We start from the raw sequence: 17995 nt of genomic DNA, 5'->3' as shown, positions 1-17995 counted from the left end.
CTATCTTTCATTCAGGTTAAATTCCTTCATCCCACTACGTGGTACAGCCTGACAACATGCCTCAAAATCATTGACTCTTACCAATGGAGTAGGTCCCAGTTGTAACAACTGAAAACAAATTTGGCATCTGACTGAATTTCCCTTCATTTAAAATTAGATTATGGAATAACAATTTTTAAGGCAACTTACTTTATATTGTCTGAGATGCTTCTGTTGCATTAGCAGGAAGTCTGGGAAAAAATAAAGTAGATAGGAGTGGGATAATAAAGGAGACACTGAGATCCTGTTGGACCACAGACCATACAGAAAACAAAATAATTGAAATAAATATCCCAGAATTCTTCCTAAGAATATACTTGCTAATCTTTTCAAAGCATTATGAGTTTGTCTCTGTTTGTTATGGATGAAAAAGGATATTTTACGGAATTATGTTTTGATATTATATTACTTTTTCCTCTTATATCAGTTAGAAGCTTATGCACTACTTTCTGTATGAAGAGTACTCTGGAAGAGAAGATCATTAATAAGTAATTTTTTGCAGGTGGTATTGATTGGAACAATATTTTATACAAAAGATAAAATTGTCATTCCATAACAAGTCAGAATATGCTGCTTTTCTTTAAAATATGAAATATGTTTTAAAATGAGGACAAGGATGAGGTAGCATCATATTGAGATGGCATTATCTGCAGATTTTCCTATAAATCTATAGATCATGCTTCAACTCTATGCATTTAACACATTCCAGTGCTCCCATTATATTTAAATGATGGAGCAAAATCACAGATTTCTACTGACACATTGTTTTTTTGAAAGAAATAAATTTGAAAGATAACTGGCTTGCAACGCACACAATTTTATGTAAAAACCTTACTTAATCACATCAAATAGAATGTTGTCAGATGGAACAAAAATAGTTTCTTCTTAAGCTTCTAAAAAAAGATGCCACCTTAAAAAGTATTCAAATAAGAGGGATATGTGAGAAACTTCCTCTTTGGCAACTTATCAGAACAACTGATTATGTATTTAAGCATGCATAAATATACTTTCTATACACTTTTAACCTAAACTGATAACTTTTAACCCATAAACCGATTAAATTAAATCATTCCAAAGTGATCTTACATTGCTAGTGTTATAATAAACAGCTTTTTCCTAGCATAACTATTTTTCAAAATTTTGATTGCGTAGAGACTCAAAGTAAATAACAAGATAATCCATGATAAAACGTATCTAAAACATAAAGTCCAAAGTTTACTTGCTCTGTATTTGTTGATTTTCATGTATACATTGCACTCCTTGTTGTTGATGATGGTGTGGCATTATTCAGAAACAATTGGTTTCACTTAATGGATTCACTGATAAATATCTGAGTGATTTCACTAGTGATTTATGCTATTGAAATCACTCAGATATTTATCAGTGAATGCACTAGTAATTGGATAATTATTGGATCATAATTTGTGCTAAAATACAAAGTTTTTTTAATCTTTTATTCCTTTCACTCATTCTTTCATTTGTTCAACAAATAGTGACTTGGTGCTTCCTATGTGTCAGCATTGCTCTGGACTCTGATTCTAGCAGTGAGGCAAATATGCGATTGTTCTTAGAACTTTTATTTTTAGCGATAATGGGCAAATATTGAACAAAGTAAATATTTTAACTACTTTCAGTTTGCAAATACTTCAGAACCAAGGCAGGGAAGGAGAAAAAGTTTCCAGAACTTGGAGAGTTTATTCCAATATTAAGTAGGGTTATAAGAGAATATCTACTAAGAAGATAATATTTAATCAAAGAACAAAGAAAAAAGGTAGTGATGTTGTGTTCTATGGCAAGAATGTTGAAAGTAAATAAAAAAGAAAGTGCAAAGTTTCTGGGCTGAGGTTGTGTCTTTCCATTATACAAAGGCATCAAAAGAGGAGCAAGAGAGAGAATAGTAGGATACAAGTAAGAAAAATAATGCAGGGTCAAATTATACTGGACATTTCTGGCCTCTGTATAGTCTATTTTTTGCTATTACAAGTATTGGCAAAAAAAAGTAAATTACTTTTAATGGCAAAAACCGTGATTGCTTCTGCATCAACCTAACACAAGGACAACGGAATTTATTGTTTGTTGCTATTATCACTAATGCCTTTCACAGAGAAAATGACAGACTCGAATCAGCCAATTGGTAATTGAAGGCATGGTAGGAAAGTTACAATGTATCCATTGAATTATTTAGAGACCATAATTTCCTGGAAGTGGAATGTAATTGATGCTGATGATCTGGTCCAAGATCTGATTATAAGAGGAGCCGAATTTCAAATTGAACTGTTTTCTCAGCAAGTCAAAATCAGTGTCATAAAGGGAAGGGACAGGACCCAGAGAGAAGTGATTCAGGAGCGTTATAGAACCAGATCTCCTCGAGTTCTCTAAACCTAAATAAGTGGTTCCCTTTTCTTTTTTAGACTGTAACAGACCCCTGGAGACGTCCCACTGGACTCCCCTGAGGCAGGTATTTTGCAAAAGAAAACTTCCCACCGTGAGACCTCTTCCCACATTCCCTCTTGGCAACTTAACAAGAAGATAAGGTTAAGTTCGTTTCCATGGCCTTTAGAACTTCTGGACCTCAAACATGAGAAAAGAGATAATTCATGGTTGGAGTCACCGGATCTGGTTAATGTGTACCAAAAGGAAACAGAAAAAGCAGTCCTGGTGGCTACATCTTGCAAGTACTAGACCAGAATATAAAGCTGGATGGGAGAGACTTTGATGATATGAAGTATTAGGGTTTACAGGGAACACCGAACTCAGTGGATCGCAAGAGCATCTGACATCAGCCCTAGTGTGCTTTAGGCATGGCTCTTGGAAAGACGACAGACCACATTACATAATGTCAAGTTTCCAGACCTTCCATGATAGAGTGTTAAGGAACCAATAAAAAGACGGAGTCACTGGACAAGCTGGAGTGACTGTGCACTTCAGGATCAACAAAAACATTAGTTTCACTAAGTTCATAAAGACTGAACTTTTTACAGGCTTAACAGTGGCTGTTGTCTATAGGCCAAGAAGGATTAGCAAGTATGCTGTTATGAAACAAATGTTGAAGATGATACACAATTCTAGAAGAGCAAAGGAAAGGTGGTAGCCTGTAATCAGTACAGCGAGATAAGGACCAACATAATTTCCATGCCAGTTATCAGCAACTCAATAACTAAGGATCTCTATTAAGTAGGAATCTAAGATCGTGGATAAGCTGTCATCACAGTTTTAACGAGAACTATAGAAAGGCTTCCAACAAGGATTTTTGTACATGTACATATATATTCAGAAAGTAGAATATATATGTGGAGAAGCAGAAGGTCGATGTCAGCCACTCCAGTGGAAATTTCAATCACTCATCTACTTTCCAAGCTTGAGCCAACTTTCAGACTGAGAGCCCAATAATTAAAGCAGAAGCTGTGTTTTTCTGAGAAATGACCTGATGGCAGAGCAAATACATACTATAAAGATAATTCTCTTCCTCTACTCAAAGTGTCTATAGCCATAGGTACATATGGAAAAGGGAGCACCCACATTTTCTGATACAGTGTGTGAACTGAAGGAGAGTCAACTTTTACCATAGCCTCCCTTCAAGAGCGGGTACATATGAAAATCAGGTAATAAATTTAGTTTAACCACGAATTCATTTCACAGTGGGTCCAATGAGTCCATATATGCACAATAAAACTTTATTTCCTGAATTCATAATTTAGATATACATACATAGTAACTGGCAGAACACTCACTCTAGTTCCTTGAAATGTGAATGAATAATAATTGTCATAGGAAAGGTCAAGGAAAAGACTGAAAAATGTCTTTAAACCACAGCCAAGAGACTTCATAAAGCAATATTGTCTTCCAGATATAATAGAAGAGATCAGTGCCATTTTTAAAAACCTAAAAAGTTGCAGAGGCACAGTTTCTACTGTAATCTCATTTAAGTCACTTGTTTGGCCACACAAAAATCAAATACATGATGACAGATTGCAGTGAACTATAGGACACATACCCAAATGGTAGTCAAATACAAAGCTGTTCTGACAAGTGTGATATTACTGGAATGGGTAGACTTGGGTATGTGATACGTGTTAATTCTTATTTTTAGTTGCAGAATTTTAATTAGACACTTTTTTATAAATTTAAGTTCTTGGTTAAAAATAATATATTTGCTTAAACATAAAACACAGTATGTACTTTTTTATTGCTACAAGTGACAGTGTTTCTCAAGTTTATAGTGATCAAATTTCGTTATCCATTGAGTTCTAGGAAAGTCTTGAATTTTAATATTTTTAGACAGAAAGTGTCAAAGGCATCTTTATTGTCAACAAGCTCTTCAGCTTGGATAAAAGATAAAAACTAATAAAGGATTCCATTTACATTTGTTATGTCTCACAATTTGTGTTTTCTTGGATCCAGGCAAAATGTTTAAAACTCTAACTAAACTCATTACATAAATTAACACATAACATTTTTTCTAACTTTGTTTGTCAAGATAATCTTTTAAACAATGTATAAATAAAATATAATGTACTAATTTCAGGAATTGATGCCACATCCTGAAAATATTAGCTGAAAGTACCTGGAAATAAATGTGCAAAGTTCCATGCATTACAAAAAAGAAGCATGTTTAGATAAAATTAACTAGGTTGTTATAAACACCATCTTCAAAATTATTGTTAACCCTACTAAAGGTCATAAAATGTTTTTATTAAAATTTATTCAATCATTTACCAAAGTAATAACCAAAGTCATTGTCATACACATAAATATAGTATTTACCAAATTAAATATTCAAAATATGAAAATGAAACATTAACTGCAAATTGTATAGCATTCTTTCATTTATTTAACCTCTCTGACCAGAGCAAGCTCGTTCATATTTGTCAAGCAACTGTTCTTTGACTTTTTTTGAACTTGGTTAAAATGGCATTTTAATGAAATAATGTGGGCATAAAATGGAAAACAATAATTAAAGGCTTTTCTTCAATTACACATTATTAGTGCCTAGTTTTTCCTTCACTTAATGTTTACCTTTCCAAGGCTAAGACCAGAAGACATCTGGAGATTCTAAGGAAAGTACTAGATCTGTCAAATATTTCAATATATACAGCTCTCATTCTTCTTTTTCCAATAACCTAGTGTAATTTCAGTAAAACAAAATTAGTAGTATTCAATTATAGACATTTTAAGCCTACTGGTTTGTGTGTCTGTGTTTGTCTGTATGTGTGTGTGTGTGTGTGTGTGTGCATTTTGGGCCAGTTTTTTTTAGAGAAAGGAAAGGTAAGAGCAGGTTTATGCTGTGTTTGGTCATATGCTTACTTAATACTTTTTGTTTGAAACAATGGCCAAATAAATAGATAAATTAATTAAAATGACCTCAGCTAAATTGTCACACAAACTATATATATAAAGTTAAAACATGAATCAACATTCCTTTTTAGGTAATTATGAAGAATAAGCACTCTGTCTCATGGCATATTTTTGGGAAAAAAACATAAAGAAGAATTTTAGTTTTCTAAATTCTGAGCTTCAGATCCCTGCCTCCATGCACAACTAAATTATTCCAAAGAATAGCATCTGAAATATTATATATTGTTAGATCATTATTGATTTAATGATGACACTGGTCAAGATGTAAAGAGAATTCTGTAAACTAGCACACACAGCTCACAGCTTTCAATGTATTTTTTAAAATACACTGTCACGCAGGCTGGAGTGCAGTGGTGTGATTATGGCTCACTCGAGCCTTGACATCCCAGGCTCAAGCGATTCTCCTGCCCCAGCCTCCCGAGTACCCAAAACTACAGACATGCGCCACCACGCCTGGCTAATTTTTGTGTTTTGTTTTCTTTTGTAGAGACGGGGTTTTGCCATGTTGCCCAGGCTGGTCTTTCACTCCTGGGCTCAAGCTGTCTGCTGGCTTCATCCTCCCAAAGTGCTGGGACTATAGGCTTAAGCCACTGTGGCCGGTCTATCTCTTTTCTTATTCTGAGCAGAAAACAAGAAAGCAACTGTGGCAAGATCTGTGACATGGTAAACACGTGCCGATATAAACTTAGACATATTTAGATAATCTGTATTCTAATGCTCCAGAAGCTCCATTATTTTTTATCCTGTCCCTGCCCCAATCTTGATGCCCCCTTTTTTTCTGGACTCTGCTCCGGAATGAATAGATATATTTATGTAGTTTTTGTTAAAGTTCTTGTCAAGTATATTTTATGATAAAAAATTTGCATTAAATTTTCTGTAGGGTACGCAGATACAGCTAAACATACTACTTACAAAACTGTACATTTTAAAGTTGAATGGATACCTTCTAAGCTACATTACATTCTGTTCCTTTTTTTTTTTTTTTTCATTCTTATTTGGAGAAGTGGTGACTGAGGAAGAAATATTTCATTGTTGTGGCAATTCCTTGAACACTAGCTTCTTATATTACTTGTCATATGTCAGTCCTAGAGCCATTTTTCTGCGTGGGAGTTGGCCTCATACACATTTATAATGGCAGCAGGAAGCCTGAATGTGGATGCTGAACTACACGCCACTTCCCAGGAAAGAGAGGAATACAACCACGAGAGGAACCTTCTTGACAAAACAAATGCTTCACATTGAAGTTCTTTAAGATGTAGATTTAATTTCCATGGGGAAAGGCTGTATAGACATCAACAGCAGAATTTCAACCTGAAATGATGCAGAAATTCACTGCAAGCCAAAATTTCAAAAAGAAAACATGTAGGTCCTTAGTGAGTTGTATTTTGCTTTTAGTTAAAGATAAAAAGAACCTATGGACTTTTTAATGACTGCAAAAAGTTGAATTCACATTAATGTCATACTTTGGAACACCTTGAGTATAATTTCAAGTTGAATAAATTATTGTTTTTATTCATTTAAGGAATAACCTCTGGGTATTTCCAAACCTGTGTTCTTTCTAATGTCATTCAAATCATGTGTAGTAGTTTTCACACAATCCTGGTTTAGAGGTGGTTGTCTAATTTCTTAGTGACTTTTCCTGAATGTTTTTATTTTTTCCAATTATATCCAAAGATACTGAAAAATATATTTTATGCATTACAACAAAGTTAAACTTTAATATTGACCCTGAAAATAGTGGTAGAGTGAATTTAAACATTTGAGAAATATTTTAAGGAAGCAATTATAGAATAAATAAATAGTCAAAATATTTTTGATTTGAAATTCAATATTCATCTACACATGTACGGTATCTATCAACATTTTCATGAAACTGCCTATCAAAACAAAAAGGACATAGCTCGTACATTATAAGAGTTAGTGAAAAAGATAGAATTGTTGAGCCCACTTAAAAGTCTGTAAGTTAATATTTGAGAATAAAACATTTCTTGAAAACCATGTTGAAATATTCTTTGGATGAAGGTTTCTTAGTCTTAGAATATATATATTCTAAAAAGCAAATGGATGTTTAAAAACAGTATTAGTTTCCAGGTACATAAAGATATTTCTGATGAAATACAAAAAAATTTATTATGGCATAGATTTATTTTGAGTTAGCATATTATAGAATGAACTGTAAGAGGGAGTAAAATTACAGAGTAAAGGGGTGTTCATATGTAATGCGTAATGTTTTCCACAATATTTAGTTATTACAACTTATGTTCGTATTATGGGCTGAATATTTGTATCCTCCAAAAGACATATGTTGAAATCCTAACTCCCGATATGATATATTAAGGGGGGGGGTTCAGATATAATTAGATCACGAGGGCTGAGCCATCTTATACAACATTGGTGTCCTTATCAAAGAAATCCCAGAGAGCTCTCTCATCTGCTTTCTGCTTTGAAAGTACCTAATAAAAAGGAAGACATCTGAAAACCAAAAAGTGGGTCCTCATCAGAGCCCCATTATTTGGCACTCTGATCGTAGATTTTCACTCTCTAGAACTGTGGAAAATAAATTCTTGTTGTTTATAAATCATTCAATCTATGGCTTACAACAACCCAAACTGATTAACTTGACAAAGAAGATAATTCTATTATGATATTTGATACATAACGAAAACAGGGAGTTGAAAAAAAATCCAAAATAAATGAAGATTTGTGTGTATCGATCTCTATGATGATGAACAAAAATGTAACTCTGATATGTACACTGCAATGCCATATACATGGTTCAGAATCATGGACAGTCATCAAAAGGATAAATTATCAGAAAGGTAGAAATCTGAACAGTGAAAGAGAAAAAGATACATAAATATATATGAGGAAATCCAAAGGGAATAAACATGTGTTAAAACAAAACAAAGTATATGTATTAGTCCATTCTCACATTGCTATGAAGAAATGCCTGAGACTGGGTAATTTATAAAGGAAAGACGCTTAATTGACTCACAGTCCGGCATGGCTTTCCTGGGGAAGCCTCAGGAAACTTACAATCATGGCAGAAGGCATCCCTTCACAGGGCAGCAGGAGAGAGAATGAGTGCAAGGAGGGGCAATGCCAGACACTTATAAAACCATCAGATCTCCTGAGACTAACTCACCATCACGAGAACAGCATGAGGGAAACTGCCCCATGATCCAATTACCTCGACCTACCCTTGACATGTGGGGATTATGGGGATAACAGTTTAAGATGAGATTTGGGTGGGTGCACAAAGCCTAACCATATGAGTATAATAAACTAAAAAAAAAAAAAAAAAAAAAAAGATACACTCTGGTTACAGAACTATGCCTAAAGTGTCAAATGACTAACTGACGCAAATGACAAATGACTAATGACTAACTGACGCAAAAATGATCTGTCAGATCATTTTTGTTGTTGCTGTGAGTAGCCTACAGCTAAACCTGCAAACAAAGAAAAACACTGACCATATTTTTTATGCCTAGACTTGATTTTCAGGTCGTCTTCCTTTGTTTATTCACCCACCCATTGCATAAATATTTGTTGATATTTCATCTTGCATCCATTCTTATAAGTGTCAGGTAATTAATGTCAGTAAGGAGTTAGAGTAAAACTTATTTTTTAGTGAAGGAGACAAACATTAAAATCCCATGTGTTTGGGTCACGCCTGTAATCCCAGCACTTTGGGAGGCCGCGGTGGGTGGATCACGAGGTCAGGAGATCGAGACCATCCTGGCTAACATGGTGAAACCCCGTCTCGACTAAAAATACAAAATATTAGCCAGGCGTGGTGGCAGGCGCCTGTAGTCCCAGCTACTGGGGAAGGCTGAGGGAGGAGAATGGCATGAACCCCGGAGGCGGAGCTTGCACTGGGCCGAGATCTCATCACTGCACTCCAGTCCAGGGGACAGAGCCAGACTCAGTCTCAAAAAAAAAAAATCCCATGTGTTATAAGCAACTGTAGGCAAATGCACACGGTGCCACCAAACGAACACAAAGGAAAGGTGTATGAAGTCCCATAGAAGCAAGAACATTTTTTCGTAATGTTTACTTTTAACTGAGTTTTGAAAAAGAAGTAAAGGCATGACAAATTTAGCTTATCAGGTATATAAGGTTAACATTTATTCCATATAACTAGCCATTTATAAAATATGTCTATAATGTCATGTCAGGAAATCACAATGGTATCTATAAGATACAATTTAATTTTAGCGTAACATTCAATAAGCTCTAGGTATACATTTACATTACTTAGGCAGATACCTTGTCCATTTAATAAAGGCATTTTTATTGTGTGATATAAAATTGCACATTAAACACACACACAGAGACATATAAACATATACACATCAGAAAATGTGTTACTTGCCAAAAAATTATAATCTAGATATTAATATTTTGTTATTAGCCTATTCTTATAATATTCTTAGATATAAACAGAAAACAAAAGATTATTTGAAGTTAGCAAATAATTTAAAATAGCAAAACAATAGTAAACTAAGAAGTGGTAAGAAAGAAGCCAAAGACAAGATATTGAGTGATTTGGAAATAATGACTATTGAAACTGAAAGCCAAATACGTTAAACCCTTGCTATTTAAAAATATCATATATAAATATGACTTTCTTTTAAATTTGAATTAACTATGGAAGGAAGATTAGAAGAATGATCAAGAAATATTTTCTGGGCTTTCCAAAAAACGGCAAATGATATATTTGGCAGAATATCAAGTGTCTTATAAATATTACCACATGTCTTGTCAAAAAAGTAAAGACAATTACTAAAACAACTAAAGAACTCTGAAAAAAAATCACCAAACACAGCATTGCCATAAGAGAATGTTTCAAGATAATTTAATCAATTGGTATATTGGATTCAGTCTGATGGTATCACAAAGTAAAGACTGAAACACCTAGGCACTCAAATTTTGTAGGTTAATTTGACAGGGAGAATATCTCTTAAAGATAAACAGCCAGCTGTGTGTTGTTAGATGCACCATATTAATAAAGAATGAGCCTTGAAGCCATTTGCCTTTAAAAGATGCATATGACCAACAATGTCAGTATTTCATAGATTATAGAAATCTCCCTTCCCAATGACTTTGATATCAATGGAGGTCATAGTGATGGTGACTCACTTTTTTTTTTTTTTCTTTTTTTTTTGAGACGGAGTCTCACTCTCTTGCCAGGCTGGAGTGCAGTAGAGCTACCTGGGCTCACTGCAATCTCTGCCTCTCGGGTTCAAGTGATTCCCCTGCCTCAGCCTTCCAAGTAGCTGGGACTACAGGCGTGCACCACTACGCCCGGCTAATTTTTTGTATTTTGGTAGAGTCGGGGTTTCACCGTGTTCTCCAGGATGGTGTTGATCTCCTGACCTCGTGATCCACCTGCCTTGGTCTCCCAAAGTGCAGAGATTACAGGCATGAGCCACCGCGCCCGGCCAGTGACTCATATTTTTTTAAACAAGGTTTTCATTTTGGAAAGGAGCCTCAAAATAATGGAAATTTTTGGTCAGTCACCATCTTCTTAACTTTTACATTAGTCTTATTATGATAAATCCTATGCTAGAACAGAAATGTTGAAAAATATGCTGGTGATTTCCCCACCTTGGTAGATGATAAAAGGCAAGAAGTGTTAGAGATGCTTTGTATTATAAATACTAGAATGATAAAATCAAAGTGGATAAAGTAAACTGACTTACCAATATCTGCTAACCCATGTAGGTGCCTAGTGTTACATTTTACCATAAAAGAAAAAGTAATAAAAGGATGGTCCATTTTATAAGAAATCTGAGTTCTTGTTTCTACTCTTGCTGTCTGGGGAGACAGATACCTTGAAGAAGATAGACCATTTTGAGCAGGCTTCACTTGATGTGAGGACTAAAATCTATCCAAAACTTTTCTATTAGAAGAACTTCCCTTCGTGATCCACAATATAATTGATATAATAATTAGTTCAGTAGTCACTCATTACATACAAAATATATGGCTTTAGTTGTTGCATATAAAATTTTTTGAAACAAATGCAAATGATTTATATATTTATGTTTATAAGAGGTGTTTAATCTACAGGGTGCCTGCGCATTAGCCATCTTCCTTTCTGCACTGAGAAGAGCTTTCCTATGGAATGTAAACAGCTGCCTCCAGGGGAGAAGGGGAAACTGGCTCTAAGTTTCATTATCTTAGAAGCAAATACCTCCAAAGAAAATAAATCCAGGCATATCTTCAGAAAAATATACTATCTCTAATTTCCAATATATGCTTGTCATTCAGTAATTGTGAACCAAGATTTTCAGTGTTCTATGCTCAGAAAGCCTGGACCAGGCAGAAATATGATAATATTCATGAAGAATAGTTTTCAAAAGGTAGCATGAAACTAGCACCAACTGCATTTGTTGGAAGTTTCTTAGATGTTTTACTCTATGTGAAAACACACACAACACACCTTCCAGAGAAGAACGTTTACAATCCTATCTGGTTTCAATCACGCTCTGCTCCATCCATACTTCTAAGTAACAACCTTCCTCCCCACTACTCACAAAAGAAAAAAAAAATTATCCTGCTTACGAAATTCAATAGGTACTTATTTTTGTTCCTCATCAGTCTTTGAGCCCTATGCAGTATTAAACACATTTGACCATCCAACCTAAAACCGCAATACTATCTGCACTTAACATACCACAAATTGCACTCTCTTGGTCTTACTCATACAGATGGGATTGGACTATCTCAGCGTACGTTACTGATTTGTTCTTCCATACCTGGCATCTCAAATTGAAAGTTCCTGTGTGTTCTTGGGATCTACTTTGCTTCAAGGTCCAAACCGTTTCCTGAGGAGATTTCCTCCTTGCCAGTGGCTAGATCCTTCTAAGAATCAATGTTCTGCTAATGTATTTCTTCTGAGTGTTATATGTAACTCAGTCTATACCAATTATCTATCTATCTATCTATCTGTCTATCTATTCGTCTAATTTTTCAAGGTTTTCCAGAGAGACAGAACCAATTAGATATAGACATATCTATAAATATACAGATTTATTTTTTATTTTTATTTTATTTTACTTTATTTTATTATTATTATTATTTTTTTTTTTTTTTGAGATGGAGTCTCGCTCTGTCATCCAGGCTGGAGTGCAGTGGTGCAATCTCGGCTCACTGCAAGCTCTGCCTCCTGGGCTCACACCATTCTCCTGCCTCAGCCTCCTTAGTAGCTGGGACTACAGGTACCCGCCACCAAGCCTGGCTAATTTTTTGTGTTTTTAGTAGAGATGGGGTTGCGCCGTGTTAGCCAGGATGGTCTCGATCTCCTGACTTTGTGATCCACCCATCTCAGCCTCCCAAAGTGCTGGGATTACAGGCTTGAGCCAAAGCGCCCTGCCAGGAGATTTATTATGGAAATTATATCAGATGGTTTTGGAGGCTACAAAGTTCCACAGTTGGTTGTCTGCAAGCTGGAGAACCAGGGAAGTTGGTGTGGCTCAGTCCAAGCCTGAAGTTCTCACAACCATGAAAGACAATGGAATAACTCTTAGTCTGAGGCCAAAAGCCTGATAAACTGGGGGGTGAGGGTGTTGCTGGTCTATGTCCCAGAGTCCAAAGTTCAGAGAACCTGGAGATTGGATGTCCAAAGTCAGGAGAAGAAAGGTGTCCCAGATCCAGAAGAGAAAGAGATAATTTGCCTTTTCTCTGCCTTTTTGTTATTTCTGGGCCTTCAGTTGATTGAATGGTGCTCACCCACATTGAGTGAAGGCCAATCTTGCTTATTCAGCACACTAATTCAAATTCCAATCTTCTCTGGTAACACCTTCATAGACAGACTTGGAAAAAAATGCTTTACCAGCTGTCTGGGTATCCTGCAATCCAGCCAAGTTGACACTTTTAATTAATCATCATGCTATCTATCTACAAACTGAACCTCAAATACTGAGCTCCTCATCTTTCTCCATGTTCTCACTCAGTCTTTCCAATCTCATTATATAATACCACTATTTATTTGGGTGCTCTAAATAAAAATCAGAACATTATGTTTCATTCCTCCTTCTTTCTTAATCCTCACATCCAAACTATCACTAAATATTGTTTCTAATGTTACCTCCTCCCTATCTTTATTTCCGCTACCCCAGCCAAAATCGTCATAGTATCATAACTTACCTGAAATACTGGAATAGCTTCCTAAATATTTTACCTGCTGTATTAGTCTGTTCTCACATTGCTAATTAAGACATACCCGAGACTGGGTAATTCATAAAGGAAAGAGGTTTAATGGACTCACAGTTACACATGTCTGGGGAGGCCTTGCAATGATGGTAGAAGGCAAAGGAGGAGCAAAGGGACGTCTTACATGGTGGCAGGTATTGAGGGCCTGTGCAGGGGAAGTACCCTTTATAGAACCATCAGTTCTCCTGAGACTTATTCACTAGCTGGAGAACAGCACAGGGACAAAACCATCCCCATGATTGGGTTACCTCCCACTGGGTCCCTCCCAAAACACGTGGGGATTATGAGAGCTACAATTCAAGATGAGATTTGGGTGGGGACACAACTAAACCACATCATTTGCTACCAGCTTGCTGCAAGGATGTTACTTTCTCTTTCATCTAAAACACTTTAATCACACTAGACTTCAAGTTCCTTTAATGAAATAACAATTCCTCTTTCAAGACATTTACACATTATTTATTCAATGAGAAAACTCTCCTTGGCATACTTTGCCAATCTAACTTACACTCATTTTTAAAGCATCGACTTAATCAATTATTCCTTAGCAGAAACTGAAGTGGCCCCGGTGAAATACTCTTCTCAGCAACAGTTCACCTATATTTTCCACTGTCTTAGAGCTGTGGTTTTATAGTTGATTTTACTAACTGAATATAATAAAGTGACACTGCATGGCCCTTGAGGTCAGATAATGAGAAGTCTTACAGATTCCTACCTGGTCTTTTAATGTGCTCTATGGATCTAGTTACTATAATCTAAAGGAGTATATGAAACCTCAGGAAGAAGCTCACATGAAGAGGAAAAAAGTATTCTGATCAAAAGTCTAGTTGAGCTTACAATTAAAAAACAGCCTTACCCATTAGGGATGTGAGGGGGCAATATTGGAAAACACTCCAGTTCCAGCTGGGATCTTCCTGCTGACATTATATTGAGAAGCAATAAGCTTATTTCTAACAAGCATTATCCAATCTGAGAAATATAGGCACAAGAAACGATTATTATTTTAAGCATTAGAGTATTTGCTTTAGAAAATTGTTTAAACAATAGTTTAAAACAAACAAACAAAAATCTCAAATATACTTTTTTTTTTTTTTTTTTTTTTTGAGACAGGGTCTTGCTCTGTCACCCAGGCTGGAGTGCAATGGTGTAATCTTGGCTCACTGCAGCCTCGATCACCTGGACCCCAGCAATTCTTCCTCAGCTTCCAGAGTGCTAGGACTACAAACCTGAGCCACAATACCTGCATGTTTTTTTCTTTAATATAGAGACAGGGTCTCACTTTGTTTTCCAGGCTGGTCTCCAATTTTGGGGCTCAAGCAATTGTCCTACCTCAACCTCCCATGCTGGGATTACAGGTGTGAGCCATGATGCCTAATTGTAATATACTTATTTCATAGCAACAGATACTTATCCATCATATAACTTTTTAAATATTACAATGTGTACTTTTATCTGAACAGGATTAGGACGTGGGTATTTTTTGGAGAGGAAGGAATTATTCAGCTTACCACAATAGGGTCTGTATTTCATTGGAACAGTAATTAAGAAATTCTTTAAAATTCTGGCTGGACGCGGTGGCTCACGCCTGTAATCCCACACCTTGGGAGGCCGAGGTGGGCGGATTACCTCTGGTCAGGAGTTTGAAACCAGCCTGGTCAACGTGGTGGAACCTCTCTCTAATAAAAATTTTGAAAAATTAGCTGGGCATGGTGGCGGGTACCTGTAGTGCTAGCTACTTGGGAGGCTGAGGCAAGAGAATCGCTTGAACCTGGAAGGGGAATGTTGCAGTGAGCAAAGATGACTCCACTGAACTCCAGCCTGGACGACAGAGCAGCACTCCATCAAAAAAAATATATTATTGAAAATTCTGTCTATCACCAAGAAGTCTCGGTGTACTGGCTATACTCAGTACTCAGGAAATATCAAGGGATGGATAGCACATTTGAAATGATACTTGCAAACCTATTTGAGAAACACTGGTTGTCAAGGTCAAAGGCTTTGCTTTGAGTTCTCATGGCCATTATGTCCACTCCAACAGAAACATGCATTGCCATGGGATCGCATTACTAAATATACTCTGCATCTGGACTTCTCACTCCCTAACCTTAATTCTGCTCTTTAAATAGTCTGATAAAGCCAAATAATATACAAGTATGTTGCTCTATGCCTAAGCTTATCAACAATAGGTTCTGTGGCCTTTTTTTTTTATTATTATACATTAAGTTTTAGGGTACACGTGCACAATGTGCAGGTTTGTTACATATGTATCCCTGTGCCATGTTGGTGTGCTGCACCCATTAACTCGTCATTTAGCATTAGGTATATCTTCTAATGCTATCCCTCACCCCTCCCCCAACCCCACAACTGTCCCCAGAGTGTGATGTTCCCCTTCCTGTGTCCATGTGTTCTCATCGTTCAATTCCCACCTATGAGTGAGAACATGCAGTGTTTGGTTTTCTGTCCTTGCGATAGTTTACTGAGAATGATGATTTTCAGTTTCATCCATGTGCCTACAAAGGACATGAACTCATCATTTTTTATGGCTGCATAGTATTCCATGGTGTATATGTGCCTTTTTCAAATATAAAACCTAAAAACACTCTGCATGACCTTCAGCCCAGAGATCCAGTTTACTAGAAACAACAGCCATGTAAGGATGCTCTCTAGGCTCAATGGAGGGACCTTACTGTTAACCACAAACACTCAGAAAACTCCACTAAATTTATGTTTCCCAATTACAACTTCACCTATTTACCTCCAAAGAGGTACCTCTGAAGAGAGCAGCAGATCTCTCAGCACAGTGCTTGAGCTGTGCTAAGGGACAGACTGCCTCCTCAAGTGGGTCTCTGACTCCCATGCCTCCTGACTGGGAGACGCCTCCTGACTGGGAGACACCTCCTAGAAGGAGTCAGCAGACATCTCATACCCAGTAATCCCATTACTGGGTATATACCCAAAGATTATAAATCATTCTACTATAAAGACACATGCACACGTATGTTTATTGCAGCATTATTTATAATAGCAAAGCTTGGAACCAACCCAAATGCCCATCAATGATAGACTGGTTAAAGAAAATGTGGCACATAAATAGCATGGAATACTATGCAGCCATAAAAAAAGATGGGTTCATGTTCTTTGCAGGGACATGGATGAAGCTGGAAACCATCATTCTCAGCAAACTAACAAGGAACAGAAAACCAAATATTGCATATTCTCACTCATAAGTGGGAGTTGAACAATGAGAACACATGGACATAGGGAGGGGAACATCACACAGTGGGGCCTGTCGGGGGGTGGGGGCTAAGGGGAGGGATAGCATTAGGAGAAATACCTAACATAGATGATGGGTTGATACGTGCGGCAAACCACCATGGCACATGTATACCTATGTTACAAACCTGCACGTTCTGCTCATGTTCCCAGAATTTAAAGTATATTTAAAAATATGCCAAGTGCTTATTATCAGAATGTTAATAGAAAATATAGACAGAAAAAATAACTTTGTGTATATACACTGTCATAAACAGCACAATCACCAAATTTTAGTCATACTATGCTCTTAAATCATATCTGATGTTTCTAAATTTTTAAAGTATTTTGCTTCTTTTAAACAAACATCTATATACAAATGTTGAGACAGCCTGCAGCATTTAAGTTGCAAAAAGATGCTATAAGTGGAAATTGTGTATAATTTAAAGATAACTAAGCAATATACCTAGACAATATAACAAGACAAGTTCAGTAGCATAAGTCTTAGTGGCAGGTATTATAAATTAGGTAAAAATTACATTCACTTTTAAAGAAACACTGATGAATTCACTAATAAGGGAAAGACATTACACATTATTTTAAACATACTGTTAAACAGACACTGTTGTAATGCTGTAATGACATCCCAGTAGGTGGCACATATTACACACCATTTACCGCGACAAGGAGCATGAGAGCCTTTGCACAACTGGCTACAGGAGGATAAAGTGGTAAATTGCAGCATCACTGAAGCATGAATGTAGCCTAATTAACAAAACTGAAGCTTCTACACTCACGCTGTCTTTTCACGTGTCTTAATTCACTTGCATGGTCTATGCCTTTGTGTTCAGTAGAATGTTGCTTCCCACTGGCATGCTGCAGTGTTTCTCGTCTACCTGCTGCATTTTGAGTGATATCTTAAGGTGCTGTGCATGCAATTATCTTTTGCTCAGTAGTATTCTAATTAAAATCTACCGTCTAACTGAGCTTCTTCTATTAAAAGCAAGTAGAAATGTCCAACTTCTGGAATCACATTCAAAAATATATTTCTTAATTTCTTGTAGTTATGCGTGTAATTCCGTTTATTTCAACAAAATCCTAGCTAAATTCTTTTCTACAATTTTTAATA

Source organism: Hylobates moloch, unplaced genomic scaffold (genome assembly GCF_009828535.3).
Source record: "Hylobates moloch isolate HMO894 unplaced genomic scaffold, HMol_V3 SCAFFOLD_14, whole genome shotgun sequence".
NCBI classification, from domain to species: Eukaryota; Metazoa; Chordata; class Mammalia; order Primates; family Hylobatidae; genus Hylobates; species Hylobates moloch.
This window is presented reverse-complemented; position numbering follows the sequence as displayed.